Source organism: Pelodiscus sinensis, chromosome 6 (assembly GCF_049634645.1).
Source record: "Pelodiscus sinensis isolate JC-2024 chromosome 6, ASM4963464v1, whole genome shotgun sequence".
In the NCBI taxonomy this organism is placed as follows: Eukaryota; Metazoa; Chordata; order Testudines; family Trionychidae; genus Pelodiscus; species Pelodiscus sinensis.
This window is the reverse complement of record NC_134716.1, coordinates 61,093,833-61,106,282: the sequence shown is the minus strand read 5'-3', so window position 1 is coordinate 61,106,282 and position 12,450 is coordinate 61,093,833. Positions and strand designations below refer to the sequence as shown.

Genomic DNA, 12,450 nt, shown 5'->3' with positions numbered 1-12,450 from the left:
TCTGGATTTATAGCTGCTTAGATTCTCTCTTTCACTAAATTTACACTTTATAATCTTGGCCATGTCTGTAAAATATTTTGATTGGAAGATTTTTAGCTTTATCAGTCCAGTTGTGTCCCATCAGAATCAAGTGCACCTCTCTTAAATATTTGTTCTTCAGCACCTGCTCTTCTGAGCAGATGCTCTTCTTGTACATATGATGTTTCATGTAGTCGAGTAGGTATGTTGTTAAGCACCTCTGAAAGTAATTCAGGGATAAAGGGGTTTGTGATTGTTTGATGTATTTTGTAAATGCTGTAAAATACTCTTCATACCTCTTCAGTGTAGAGCAAGCATTTGTTTGTGGACTTTTGTCTTCTCTTGCTAGGACAGTTCTTTCTTGTATATCTTTTGCATCTTTCTTAAGATATGTCTTGTGAGGGTCCATCTTACAAGAGCTGGCTTCTTTCTTGCCAGTTCAAGCCCATTACTGCCCTAAGTGGAGTGCAGGTTTTGGTCCAAGAGGTGGCTATAGCTGGACCACTTGGAAATAGTGACCATAATTAAATTAAAAAATCTGTGGTGTGCAAAATGCTACTGCTGGCAAACATAGTAGAATTTCATTTCAGAAAGGGAAATGACACAAAAATGAGGTTAAACAGAAATTAAAAGGTACAGTTCCAAAAACGAAATCCCTGCAAGATGTAATTTCAAATATACCATAATAGAGGCTCATAGGTGGATGGGTTTAAAACAAGGCAATTTAAATGTAAATCAAGTTATCAAAAAATCAAGACTGACTGATTGTGCTTAGAGTGCACTTAATTTTCAGGTAAGCCCTGTTGAACTCACTGGCACTTCGATGTTTTGAGAAAACAAGTATAGAATGGGTTTCCCTTGGAAAAGCTGAGTTAATCTGAAGCATAATAGGGAATAGATTTATGGCATCACCATTATGGTTTTTGGCTGTGATGATCCAAAATAAGGGTCATGTATTATGTAATAAGAAAATGACACTCAGTAGCGACTGGCAACTCTAGATTTCTCTTATTGCAACATTCTGTATTATACTTCAGATTCTAAACCTAATTAAATAATTACACAAGCCATAAGGATTAGCTAAATTGAACTTTTTTTTCTAGTAACATCCAACATAGCAAACTGGGAATGTACTTGTCAAATCACACTGATAATAAAAGGCATAGAGAGAGAGAGTCTAGAAGAATGATACATGCATTACGAAGTGAGATACTTAAATACTAACCAATTGATTCACTCAGCCATATCTACATCTTCATCCACATAATTCTTCCAATAAGCAGTAACTCTCAAAAGCTTTTTCTTTAGTTCCCTAATAAATTTGTTAGTCTTTGAAGTGCCACTTGGACTCCTTGTTTTTCCTTATGTTTTTTCATTCTTGCATCTAGGCCCTACATATTCTTCTTGCATTGCTTATACATGAAACGTTTTCCATTTTTACCCAGGGAATGAATTTCTTCAAAATATTCACAGATAGGATGTGTAACATGGTGGGGGACTCACTGCCATAACGTCTCCTGCTGGTTATTCAGGGAATCAGCTCTGGAGTGCCCCCTTTCAGCTGGTGTCTTGCCCACTGTTACCTATTTTTCCTCCATCTCTGTGTTAGGACCCACGTCCCTCCCAGACTATGGCATCCTCCCTTCTGGGTACTGCCCCTTGCTATAGGGTCCTCCCTCCCAGGGGACCCCCAACCCTCTCTGTAAGGTCCACCAACACATAAACATAGAACATAAGTAATACTATCCAGCTTGTGTCTTTTTTTTATATGTTACTTTTTAGCCTCCTGAGAAACATACATTAAAAGCTCAGAACTTTCAAGAAGCGAGAGCTAGTAGTTAGGGTGAACAGAGTAGAGCCATTAACTCATTTTTTATGAGACTGTAAGGGTAAGTGTAGCATGTTTGTGATGAGATTTAATTGTAATTATTTTTACATGAGTAATATAGTATTTTATTCATTTAAAAAATCAGATTTAAATAAGTCAAAGTCCAAAAAAGAATTTGAATAACTGCTAACTTAAAGACTCAAAGTAATAGTCGCATTTTTTAAAGTACATCAGAAGCAGAAAGCTTCCTAAACAACCAGGGGGGCAGCTGGACAATTGAGATGCTCGATATATATCGAGCAACTAAATGAATTCTTTGCATAGCTATTCACAGAATAGGATGTGAAGGGAGATTCCCAAACCTGAGTCTTTATTTTTAGGTAACACATCTGAGGAACTGTCCCAGATTGAGGTATCATTAGAGGAGGTTTTGAAACTAATTGATAAACAGTAATAAGTCACTAGGACTAGTTGGTATTCACTCAAGAGTCCCGAACTCAAATGTGAAATTGCAGAACTACTGACTATAGTCTATTACCTATCATTTAAATCAATTTTTATACCAGATGACTCGAGGATAACTAATGTGACACCTGTTTTTAAAAAGAGCTCTAGAGTCAATCTGGGAATTACAGGCTGGTAAGTCTAACTTCAGTATTAGGAAAACTGGTTGAAATTGTAGCAAACAGAATTTGTTAGGGAAGAATCAACATTGTTTTTGTAAAGGGAAATCATGTTTCACTAATCGACTAGAATTCTTTGAGGGTCTCAACAAGCATGTGAACAAGGTGGATCTAGTGGATAGAGTGTACTTAAATTTCCAGAATGCCTTTGACAAGGTCCCTGTGCAAAGCAGAGTAAGCTGTCATAAGAGAGAAGGTCCTCTCATGGACTGATAACTGATTAAAACATGTAAACATAGGGTGTGAATGAATGGTCAGTTTTCAACATGGAGAGAGGTGGTGTCCCCCAGGTACTTGTACTGAGACCAATCCCATTCAACTTACTCATAAATTTTGTGAAGAGAGGGGTAAAAAGTGAGGTAGCAAAATTTGCAGATAATATAAAACTGCTCAAGATTAAGTCCCGTGCGGACTGTGAAGGGCTTCAAAAGGAACTAGCAAAATTGGGCAGATGGGCAACAAAATATCAGAAGAAATTAAATTTTGATAAATGCAAAGTAGTTCATATTGGAAAACATCTTCCCAAATACACACACAAAATGATGGGGACTAAATTAGCTGTTACCACTGAAGAGAGAGATCTTGGCATCATTGTGGATAGTTCTCTGAAAACATTTCAAGGTGCAGGAGCAGTCAAAGCAAACAATGTTAGGAACCATTAAGAAAGGTGTAGAGAATAAGACAGAATATCTTATTGTGGTATACCCACGTCTTGAATACTGCATGCAGATGTGGTTACTTCATCTCAAAAAAGATATGTTGGCATTGGAAAAGGTTCAGAAAAGTGCAACACAAATGAGTAGGGGTATGGAATAGCTGCTATATAAAAAGACAGACTTTTCAGCTTAGAAAAAGACAAGGAAGAGGGAAACAATAGAGATCTATAAAATGACTAGTGCAGAAAAAATGCATAAAGAATTATTTACTCCTTCCCATAACACAAGAACACCAAATAAAATTAATGGGTAGAAGGTTTAAAACAAAAGGAAGTTCTTGTAAAGTCAATCTGTGGAATGCTTTGCCAGAGGAAGTTGTAAAGGCCAAGACTATAACAAGGTTCAGTAAAGAGCTAGATGAATTGATGAATGAATTGATATGTTCATCAATGGCTATTGGCCAGGATGGGTTGGGATGGTGCCCCAATTGCCGTCAGAAGCTGGGAATGGGTGACGCTTGATGATTACCTGTTCTGTTCACTCCCTTTCAAGCATCTGGCATTGGCCACTGTCATAAGACCGAATACTGGGCAAGGTGGATCTTTGGTCTGACCCACTATGGCCATTCTTAGATTGAGTCTGACAGTTTTCTCTGTTCCCACGACACTCCAAATTCCCCCAGAAAGACCCAGGAGTCTGATGCACAGCAAATTTCCTAGACTGAAAGACATTATGTACTATAGTCAGATTTAATATCTAAAGAATGTAGATTGATACCTAATTGGCATAGTTGAGCTTGTTTTGTGACAAAGTAGTATGGAAATATGGCACATTCTGTTTCTTAGTGAAATTTCCATTCTGCTGTTACCCGCCGTGAACATCTTGAAATAGTATCTGCATATCTGAAGAAAATCTCAGAACATGAATGTTGGAGACTGGGCATACCATGATACCTGAAATTCCCCAGTAGTAGCACCTATGCTGACTTAAAAAAAAAAAAAAAAAAAAAAAAGTCTATAGGTCACTTGTTCCAGTGTAATATTTTGCTTTGATTCATTTTACTGGAGTTGGTTAAAAGAATTTGGACATACCCTTAGGCTATGTCTACACTGGCACCCTTTTCCGGAAATGCTTAAAACGGAACAGTTTTCTGTTGTAAGTATTTCCGGAAAAAGCGCATCTACATTGGCAGGATGCCTTACCAGAAAAGCCCTTTTTCCGGAAAAGCGTCCGTGGCCAATGTAGACGCGCTTTTCCGGAAAAAAGCCCCGATCGTCATTTTCGTGATCAGGGCTTTTTTGCGGAAAAGACTACTGTGCTGTCTACACTGGCCCTTTTCCGGAACAGTTTTTCTGGAAAAGGACTTTTGCCTGAACGGGAGCAGCATAGTTTTTCCGGAAAAACACTGACAATTTTACAGTAGATCGTCATTGCTTTTCCTGAAAAGCAAGCGGCCAGTGTAGACAGCTGGCAAGTTATTCCGGAAAAGCGGCTGCTTTTCCGGAATAAGTGGCCCAGTGTAGACACAGCCTTAGCGTTTAAACCTACAGGATTGCACAATGTCATTATCTTTGACTTGCCGCCTCCCTTAGATTTAGTCATCTCTCAAATATTTCTGTTCTATGGAGTTTCTTGGTGTGTGTGTGTGTATGTATGTATGTATGTATGTATGAAGTAAACAAGGCAACAGGATCAGTTGCTGGAGGAAATGCTTGCTCTGTTGGCTATAGAAGTAGGTGAACATGATGCTCCCTGGTCAGAGTCAGTCTGGTCCCCCCCACTTCCATTCAATAGAACAGACATGCCAAATTGGACTTGCTTGAGTTTCTTAAAGCAACCCTGAAAGAGTATTTGTCAATCTAAACTGGAAAATTAATTCAATATCTGCCCATACAATTAATCCCTCCTGGCTTCTGCTGCCAGCATCACAGAATCCTGTTGACTTTTAGAAGGTATTTTTTGGCCTTCTGTTGATTTTCTTGAATAAACCCTCTTTTTCAAAATTTGTGGAGTCTTTTTAAGTTTTAAGGGGCTTTTATTCTCCAAGTCTTCATGTACTGTAACTTCCTTTATAAAGTTAAAATTCTCAAAGTATATTAACACCACCACTATTGTTCCATTTTTATTTGTACAAGTATTCAGACGTGTGCTAGATTACATTTGTTAGTATCAAAATTGCCATTTTTGATTGAAACCCAGTATGAAGCTGTATATTGTCAACACTAATGTCACTGAATTCAAATGCTAGACTCTACAATATATCTAAGGATAGTACTGCATACATAGGCATTTACAAATTTAATTTTTCTAGATAGACTGGATGCTATTATGTACAAAGATTATGAATGCAGAAGCACATACATTTGTCTACCCATTATGCAATACAAACTTGTGGGGAGGGAATCAACAGCTATGGGTTCATGACCTTTAGTGAGAGACTGATCAGGTCACAAATCAATTAAAAATATAGAAAACTATTTTCATTTAATGCATCTCAGGTATTAAGAATATGGGGTATAAAAACATTCCATTTTAATGTATTGCAAAATGTTGATATTGATCATTTTTGCCACATAATAAACAGCTTTGTTGTTCTGAAAAAAAACCCTGTCCATGCAAAACTAATTATAGGTCAAAGCTACCAAATAACTTTTTTTTTTAACCCCACAGCAAGATGGTGAAATTAAAGTGAATAGTAAAAACTATAATAGTTTTTAATGCAATATTTCTGGAACTATGCAAAAAATACTTTCATTTTGGGTACCATATTTTCATCTTGCCTACAAGCTTACAATATCTCCAGACAGTTCCACATTATTCGTCATCTAAATGTACATAAAATAAACTTTCAAATGGTGTTGGGTACACTAAACTCCAAAAATAAATGCTTACATTTTTTGAGAATTGTTGTACGCCTATATCAGACTGTGATGTTGTGAATTAGAATTGTGTGAGTATTAAATACTTTTTATAATAAAAGTAATTTATGGGTTATATGATCAAAGCGCTAGCTTGATGAAAGATGTGAAAGCATTGCATTTTGCTGAATTGTAACCAATTTCAGAAATAATATTGGGGAAGGGAAAGTACTTTGTTTTGGGTTTCAAAAATAATTAACTGAAGTGTTAGGTGTATACCTTAGCCTTTTTTGTTATAGGATTAACTTGTTTCCTTACTTTCCCATAGAGCCGTTGGCAGGATCAGAATCTTAATTTCCAAGAGGTGAATGTTCATTAGTCCCTTAGGTTTTTAAAGTTTTAAAATAAAGTCCATAATTTATCCATGATTAGATGCTTTTTAAGTATAATAGTTTTTTTATGGATTGGAGTAATTTTTCATTTATTTGAAAATTTTTACTGAAAATGAGAATCATAGAATAATCCTCTGAACATCTTGTGTTTGCAGGCAAATGCGGTCTCAATTTTTACAAATAGAGAGAAATTAAGTGTGTAACACAGGATTCAGAACTGCAATTTCTGTCCTTACATCTTGTCCTAAGTAACTGCCTTTTTGTGTGTCTAAAAGTGTGTGTGTGTGTGTGGTTTTGTTTTGTTTTTTCAATTCAAAAGCAAGGAAACTAGTCTGCAAAAGGTAGCTTACTCATTGTGCACGTATATCTATGCACAGTCTGATTCTGGTTGCCTTTTCAAAATTGCTGCTCCCTGTTGAATGCCCATTGGCATTTGAAAGAGAAATGATTTAGCATAATATTTGTAGAAACCATAGTTTGTAAGACTCTCCATAAGCTTTCTCATATATATATATATATATATATAAAAATAAATAAAAAATATGGCCCATTCGTCTCAAGAGACTGTGGTAAGCAGCGGTAGTGACAATCTGAGTTGTGCCTGGAACTGCAACTTCTTTCATGGCTTGTGTCCAATATTGGATTTGCACAGTTGAATACAATAGCTATATGCCAGTCTACTTCGGTTTTCATGAGTCTGAGATGTTTTCCTTCTGAGATGGAGTTCTTTTGCGTGACTTGCACAGGTCCTATCGAAAAATGATGTGCCCTGTTGTAATAATTGTTGCCAGGTGTTGCAATCTGATGACATAGATTACTAAGAGCTTGGATTGATGTTAAACCTTTTCATAGTATTTTTACATATATCCTTGAATCTTAACTTTGGCCTACCTCTTGCTCTTGCTCCAAAGAGGATTTCTTTGGGAAGGTATTTATCACTCATTCTCCTCATATGGCCAAGCCACCGGAGACTTCTGTTGTTAAGGATCGCTGTGAGACTGTGTGCCAGTTCTTGATAGGACATCTACATTTGAAACTTTGTCTTGCCACTTAATATTCATGATTCTGCGAAAGCAGCGAAGGTGGAAACTGCTCAATTTTTTCTCTTGGCATGAGTAGGTAGTCCAGGTCTCAGATCCATAAGATCCATAAAGCAAGACACTTAATACGCATGCTTGGTATAGCTGTATCTTTGTTTTCAATGTTAGTTAGGGATTGTTCCATGCTCGTTTTGTAAGTCTGTAAATGTTGTGGCTGTCTTTCCAATTCTGATGTTCAGTTCTTTTACCATGGAGAGATTTGCGGTGATAGTAGACCCAAGGTAACAGAATTGTTGAACCATCTAATGGACTGTCATTCAAAATGACCTCGGATGGTTGAGATACACCATAGGCAAATACAACAGTTTTCTTCACACTTATGTTGAGAGAGAATAGTTTACTAACTCTGGACAGAGAATCCATCAGTTCCTTTAGCGCGTCTTCATTATGTGCGATAAGCACTGCATCATCTGTGAATAGGAGTTCTCTAATGAGGACTTTCTTGACCTTAGTTTTAGCCTTGAGTCATGTTAGATTGTAAAGAGAACCATCTAACCTTGTGTGGAGAAATACATCACTGTGTAAGTTTAAAAATGCACAATTTAATATGACTGAGAAGAATATACCAAAGAGGGTAGGAGCAAGGACACATTTCTGTTTGACTCCACTCTTCACCACAAAGGGTTCAGATGTAGATCCATCATAGTACACTGTTGCTTTCATATCTTCATGAAAAGATATTATGAGCTTGAGTAGAGTTGCTGGACAGCCAATTTTAGTTAACACTTTGTACAGTCCTGATCTACTGACTGTATCAAACGCCTTTGCTAAGTGCACAAATGCTATAAACAGCTCTCTGCATTTTTCTTGTAGTTGTCAAAGAGAAAAAATCATGTCCATTGTTGACTTGCCAGCCTTGAAGCCACACTGTGTTTCTGGATAGACTCGATCTGCTAGTTTTTTTTGCAGACGATTAAAAATGACATGGGCGAATGCTTTACCTGTAATGCTTAGCAAAGAGATGCCTCTGTAGTTGTTACAGTCCCCCTTATTGCCTTTGTTTTTATAGAGAGTAATGATGTTTGCGTCCCTCATATTATGAGGGACCACTCCCGCTCGCCAACATTTTATAAGTAAGCCATAGAGGAAGGGGATGAGGACAGCCTTGTTACCCTTCAGGACTTCAGCTGGAATCCCATCGTTACCTGGTGCTTTTCCACTGGAGAGAACATCAAGTACTTGGGAAAGCTCTTCCACCGTAGGCTCTACATCTAGCTCTAACATTTCTGGAAGAGTTTGAATAAGTTTATCAAGTTCAGGATGTATTGTACGCTCATGGGAGTAAAGACTTGAGTAGTGTTCCACCCATTGGGACATCTGTTGTTTTTTATCTGAAATCACCTATCTATTTAGATGTTTCAGTGGAGAAACTTTGGTAACATTTGGTCCAAGTGCTTTCTTCAGTCCATCATACATGGTTTTCAGGTCGCCCATATCAAATGCTTTCTGAACTCCAGAACACAGATCAGCCCAATACTTGTTTGCACACCACCTAGATTCTCTCTGAAGAACAGATTTTGTATGGTGGAGCTGATCTCTTGAACTTTGAGATAGATTCTTTGTTATTCAGAAAAGACTTGTTTTTTCTTCAAGAAGAGGCCTGAGAGTGTCAACGTTTTCATCAATCCAGTCTTTGTTGGAAAATTTCTGTGTTCCAAAGGCAGATGTGGCACATTCATGTATTACAGCACTCAGCATGGACCATGTCTTGTCAACAGACTGCTGGACAGGTTTGTCTTCCATTTTGTGAGTGAATTCTTCTGCAAAGACAGCATTTCAATGCATTTCTAGTATTTTAGTGCATCTCTTTGTTTTTCTGTGGTCCTATTACCAGAGCTCGCCGAACTGTGGCAAGTCCTGCTTGCCAGCCGCGCTATCCGGCATTCTGCGCATGTGCAGATCGCCCGAACCCAGCTCTTCCGGGTTGCCATCTACTCGCCCCGGGCAAGTAGATTGCATTATTTGTCGAGCCCTGCCTATGACGTATGGAGTTTCTTTGGAGCAATTTTCACTCTACTGATAATCAATGAGTGATCAGTGTCACAATCTGCACTGTGATACGCATGTGTAAATTTAATGGAGTTGAGATGTTTTCTGAGGACCAGTACAAGGTCGAGTTGATACCAGTGACTGGATCTGGGGTGGCACCATGAGACCTTGTTACTTTTTTTTCCAACTTAAAAGACTGTATTAGTGATGGAGAGATGATTCTGAGAACTGAATTCAAGAAGCCTTTGACCATTTTCATTCCTTTTCCCAATGCCATGATGACCTAGGCAAGTGGGCCAGGACTGGTGATCGCGTCCCACTCTTGCATTAAAATGACCAAGGATATACTGTTGTTCACTGGACAAACAGGAATCGACAACTTTCTGAAGATTATCATAGAAGCAGTCTTTGTCTTCAGTGCACGATGTTCGTGGGAGTGCATAAGTACTTATGATGTTAACATAGCCTGACTTGGTGCTGAGCTTTAGGGACATACGCGTTCTGATTCAGCTATGGGTGTATCGATAAAGTTCATCAGATTGTTTCGAACAGCAAAGCAAACTCGGTAAAGACTGCATTTCCCTGAACTCAAACCCTTCCAGAAGAATGTGTAGTTGGTTTCTTTTACTAATCCAGCATCTGCCAGTCTGGTCTCCTGGAGAGCAGCAATGTCAACATTCAATTTATGTAACTGTTGGCCTATGACTGCTGTTTTATGTATTGAATCCGTGTTTGTAAGATCATGATAAGGTTCAAGTCCAGGACACATTGTCCACACATTCCAGCTACCAAGTCAGAGGCAAGTTGGCTTATTGTATCGACTGTAGTAGCTGTGTATAGCCGTGTGAGGGTAAGTGTCTCCTTCTGCGCGCTGCATTGCCTGGGCTAGTGTTTGAGGAAAGTGCCCAAGCAGCGCTATCCCCCTCTGTCGCCCCAGTTAGATCCGAAGGAAAGACAAAAGCCAGTATGTTAGGAACTGAGGTGACTGCAAAAGATGCCGGAAAAACAGATTGGATGAAACCTCACTGTTAACCACCTTAGGGTCTCCACTCCGGATTTCTGTCTGGGTTTACTCCCATAGCCTTTGGATCTCCCAAACCTACCCACAAGGCAGTGGGGAACTTTGTCAGGGTTCTCTTCCCTGGGGTGATGTATGGAGTCACTATCCCTTGGATGCCAGTGACCAACCATGGTTCATACGCCAGTCAGATTATCCAAAGTAAACCAGGGACCCATGTATCCCAGACTCTCAGCCAACAGAGGGAAGGTGTCAGGCAGCCTTATTTAATGGTGGGCTACACTTGCCATGTCACAACATTGTCATTGGGCACTTGTGACTTTTAGTCAGAGCATCTGATACCACCCAATGTCCCATCACACCCTGGCAAGCTTTTAACTACAGCAGTATCATGATTTTTGCCCTTATCCATCTTAATGGAAGCGTTTGTGTATGCATGCATGTAAATCCTATTCAGTACATGATACTATGTGTGCACGTATAGTAGCACTATTATCCATGTGATTGTTACAGTGGTATGGTTTGGATTTTAAGTATAGTACCATTGCTAAACTATACAACATATGCATAGCATTCTTTATATGGACATCACATACTGAGAATGCATCCTCTTTGTAAGTGGAACAGTAGATACTAACTGTTTGGTTATCAAAATTATCCTTAGGAACTGTAAACTCTTTGAGTAAGGAGCTGTGCATTTTCTTCTATTCCGGTCAACGTACACTTATGGTGCGTTATAAATGTTAATTTTTAAAATACTGCTGTTATGGCATGCAAGTCTAGCTTGTAAGATCTTGTCTGCACTTGGAGTTGTTCCAGATTAATTACACATGTGATCATGCTCATTATGGAAGGATGCTCTTATTCTAGAATAAGAGTGCCTTTTTCTTGTTTGTCTTAACTTGTTTTTGGATAACATGTGGAGTTCTCTGGGAACAGCTCTTGCACCTCAAACTCAAGTGAAGGCAAGTCCTAATACATGCAATATTCGGGAAAGTTAGGTTGTGAACTTAAAGCACACTAGCTATGGTATATTGACTTCCCTTGTGGACACTCTTATTTGGCACTAGTTTAACATAGTCCACCTTAGGAATAGCTCTTGCACTTCAAATTCTCACACGACCTTATTCTGCACTAACTTCCTGTGTAGACCAGTACATATTTCCCCTCTTTAAAAAGGTATGTTCATCCCGTTAAGTTGAATTGTTGAAATTGTTTGGGTGTCTTAGTACTTGTTTACATTTGAAAGTTAATTTGAATTAAGGTGGATTGTAAATTTAAAGCACAGTTACTGTTATAAATAACTCTCATTTTTACATCATAGATAATAATAGGCATGGACAGTATCTACATTCACTTTCATTGTTGTAAAATGTGATTTTGCATCCCAGATACCTGACATAAATTTTGACAACATCTATTAATCTGTCATACTGCCCTAAATGCTGATAGTAAATAATAGTTTGGGATCGTTTTGGCAAATAGTAACTAGAGCAAGATTTGCATTTTTATTGGGAGGATGTCTTTCCAGTTACTCTCCCCACCCACCTTCAGTTCCCACTCCCATTGCTTCATATTCTCCATGTTGCTGTGTTTTGTGATGATCATTGACAGGAGCCCTCCCCTTCCGCTCCCTCGGATCTCCCAGACAGCTAACTAACCAGAGTCTGGGGGGAGCAGCTGTTCAATCCTCTGGATGCGGACCCGGGCGCCTCATATACTTTAATGCGAGCTGGTCCATCGGTTGCACTGGACTAGGCTGGGCGCACGCGTGACTGGAATGTGGCTCCGGCTCTAGTGCAGCCGGTGGGTGCGGGCGGGGACTGGGCGCTGGAGACAGAATGGAGGAACAACTGGCTTCGGAAATGGGGTAGGTGAAACCGGGAGGGCTGTAACATTCAGTGACAC

General features: G+C 38.9%; 1 protein-coding gene across 10 annotated transcripts in view; it reads left to right on the top strand.

Annotated features, from left to right (window-relative positions):
* APC (APC regulator of Wnt signaling pathway) overlaps positions 1-12,450 on the top strand; it is a 182,925-nt gene that overhangs the window by 20,534 nt on the left and 149,941 nt on the right. The window contains exon 1 of one of the 10 annotated variants that reach the window (XM_075932011.1): positions 11,278-12,412. The exons of the other annotated variants lie outside the window; for them this stretch is intronic. The gene's annotated coding sequence lies outside the window, so the exon portion shown is untranslated. Of the gene's footprint in view, positions 1-11,277; positions 12,413-12,450 lie in introns of those variants that run through there. 10 annotated transcript variants of the gene reach the window in all.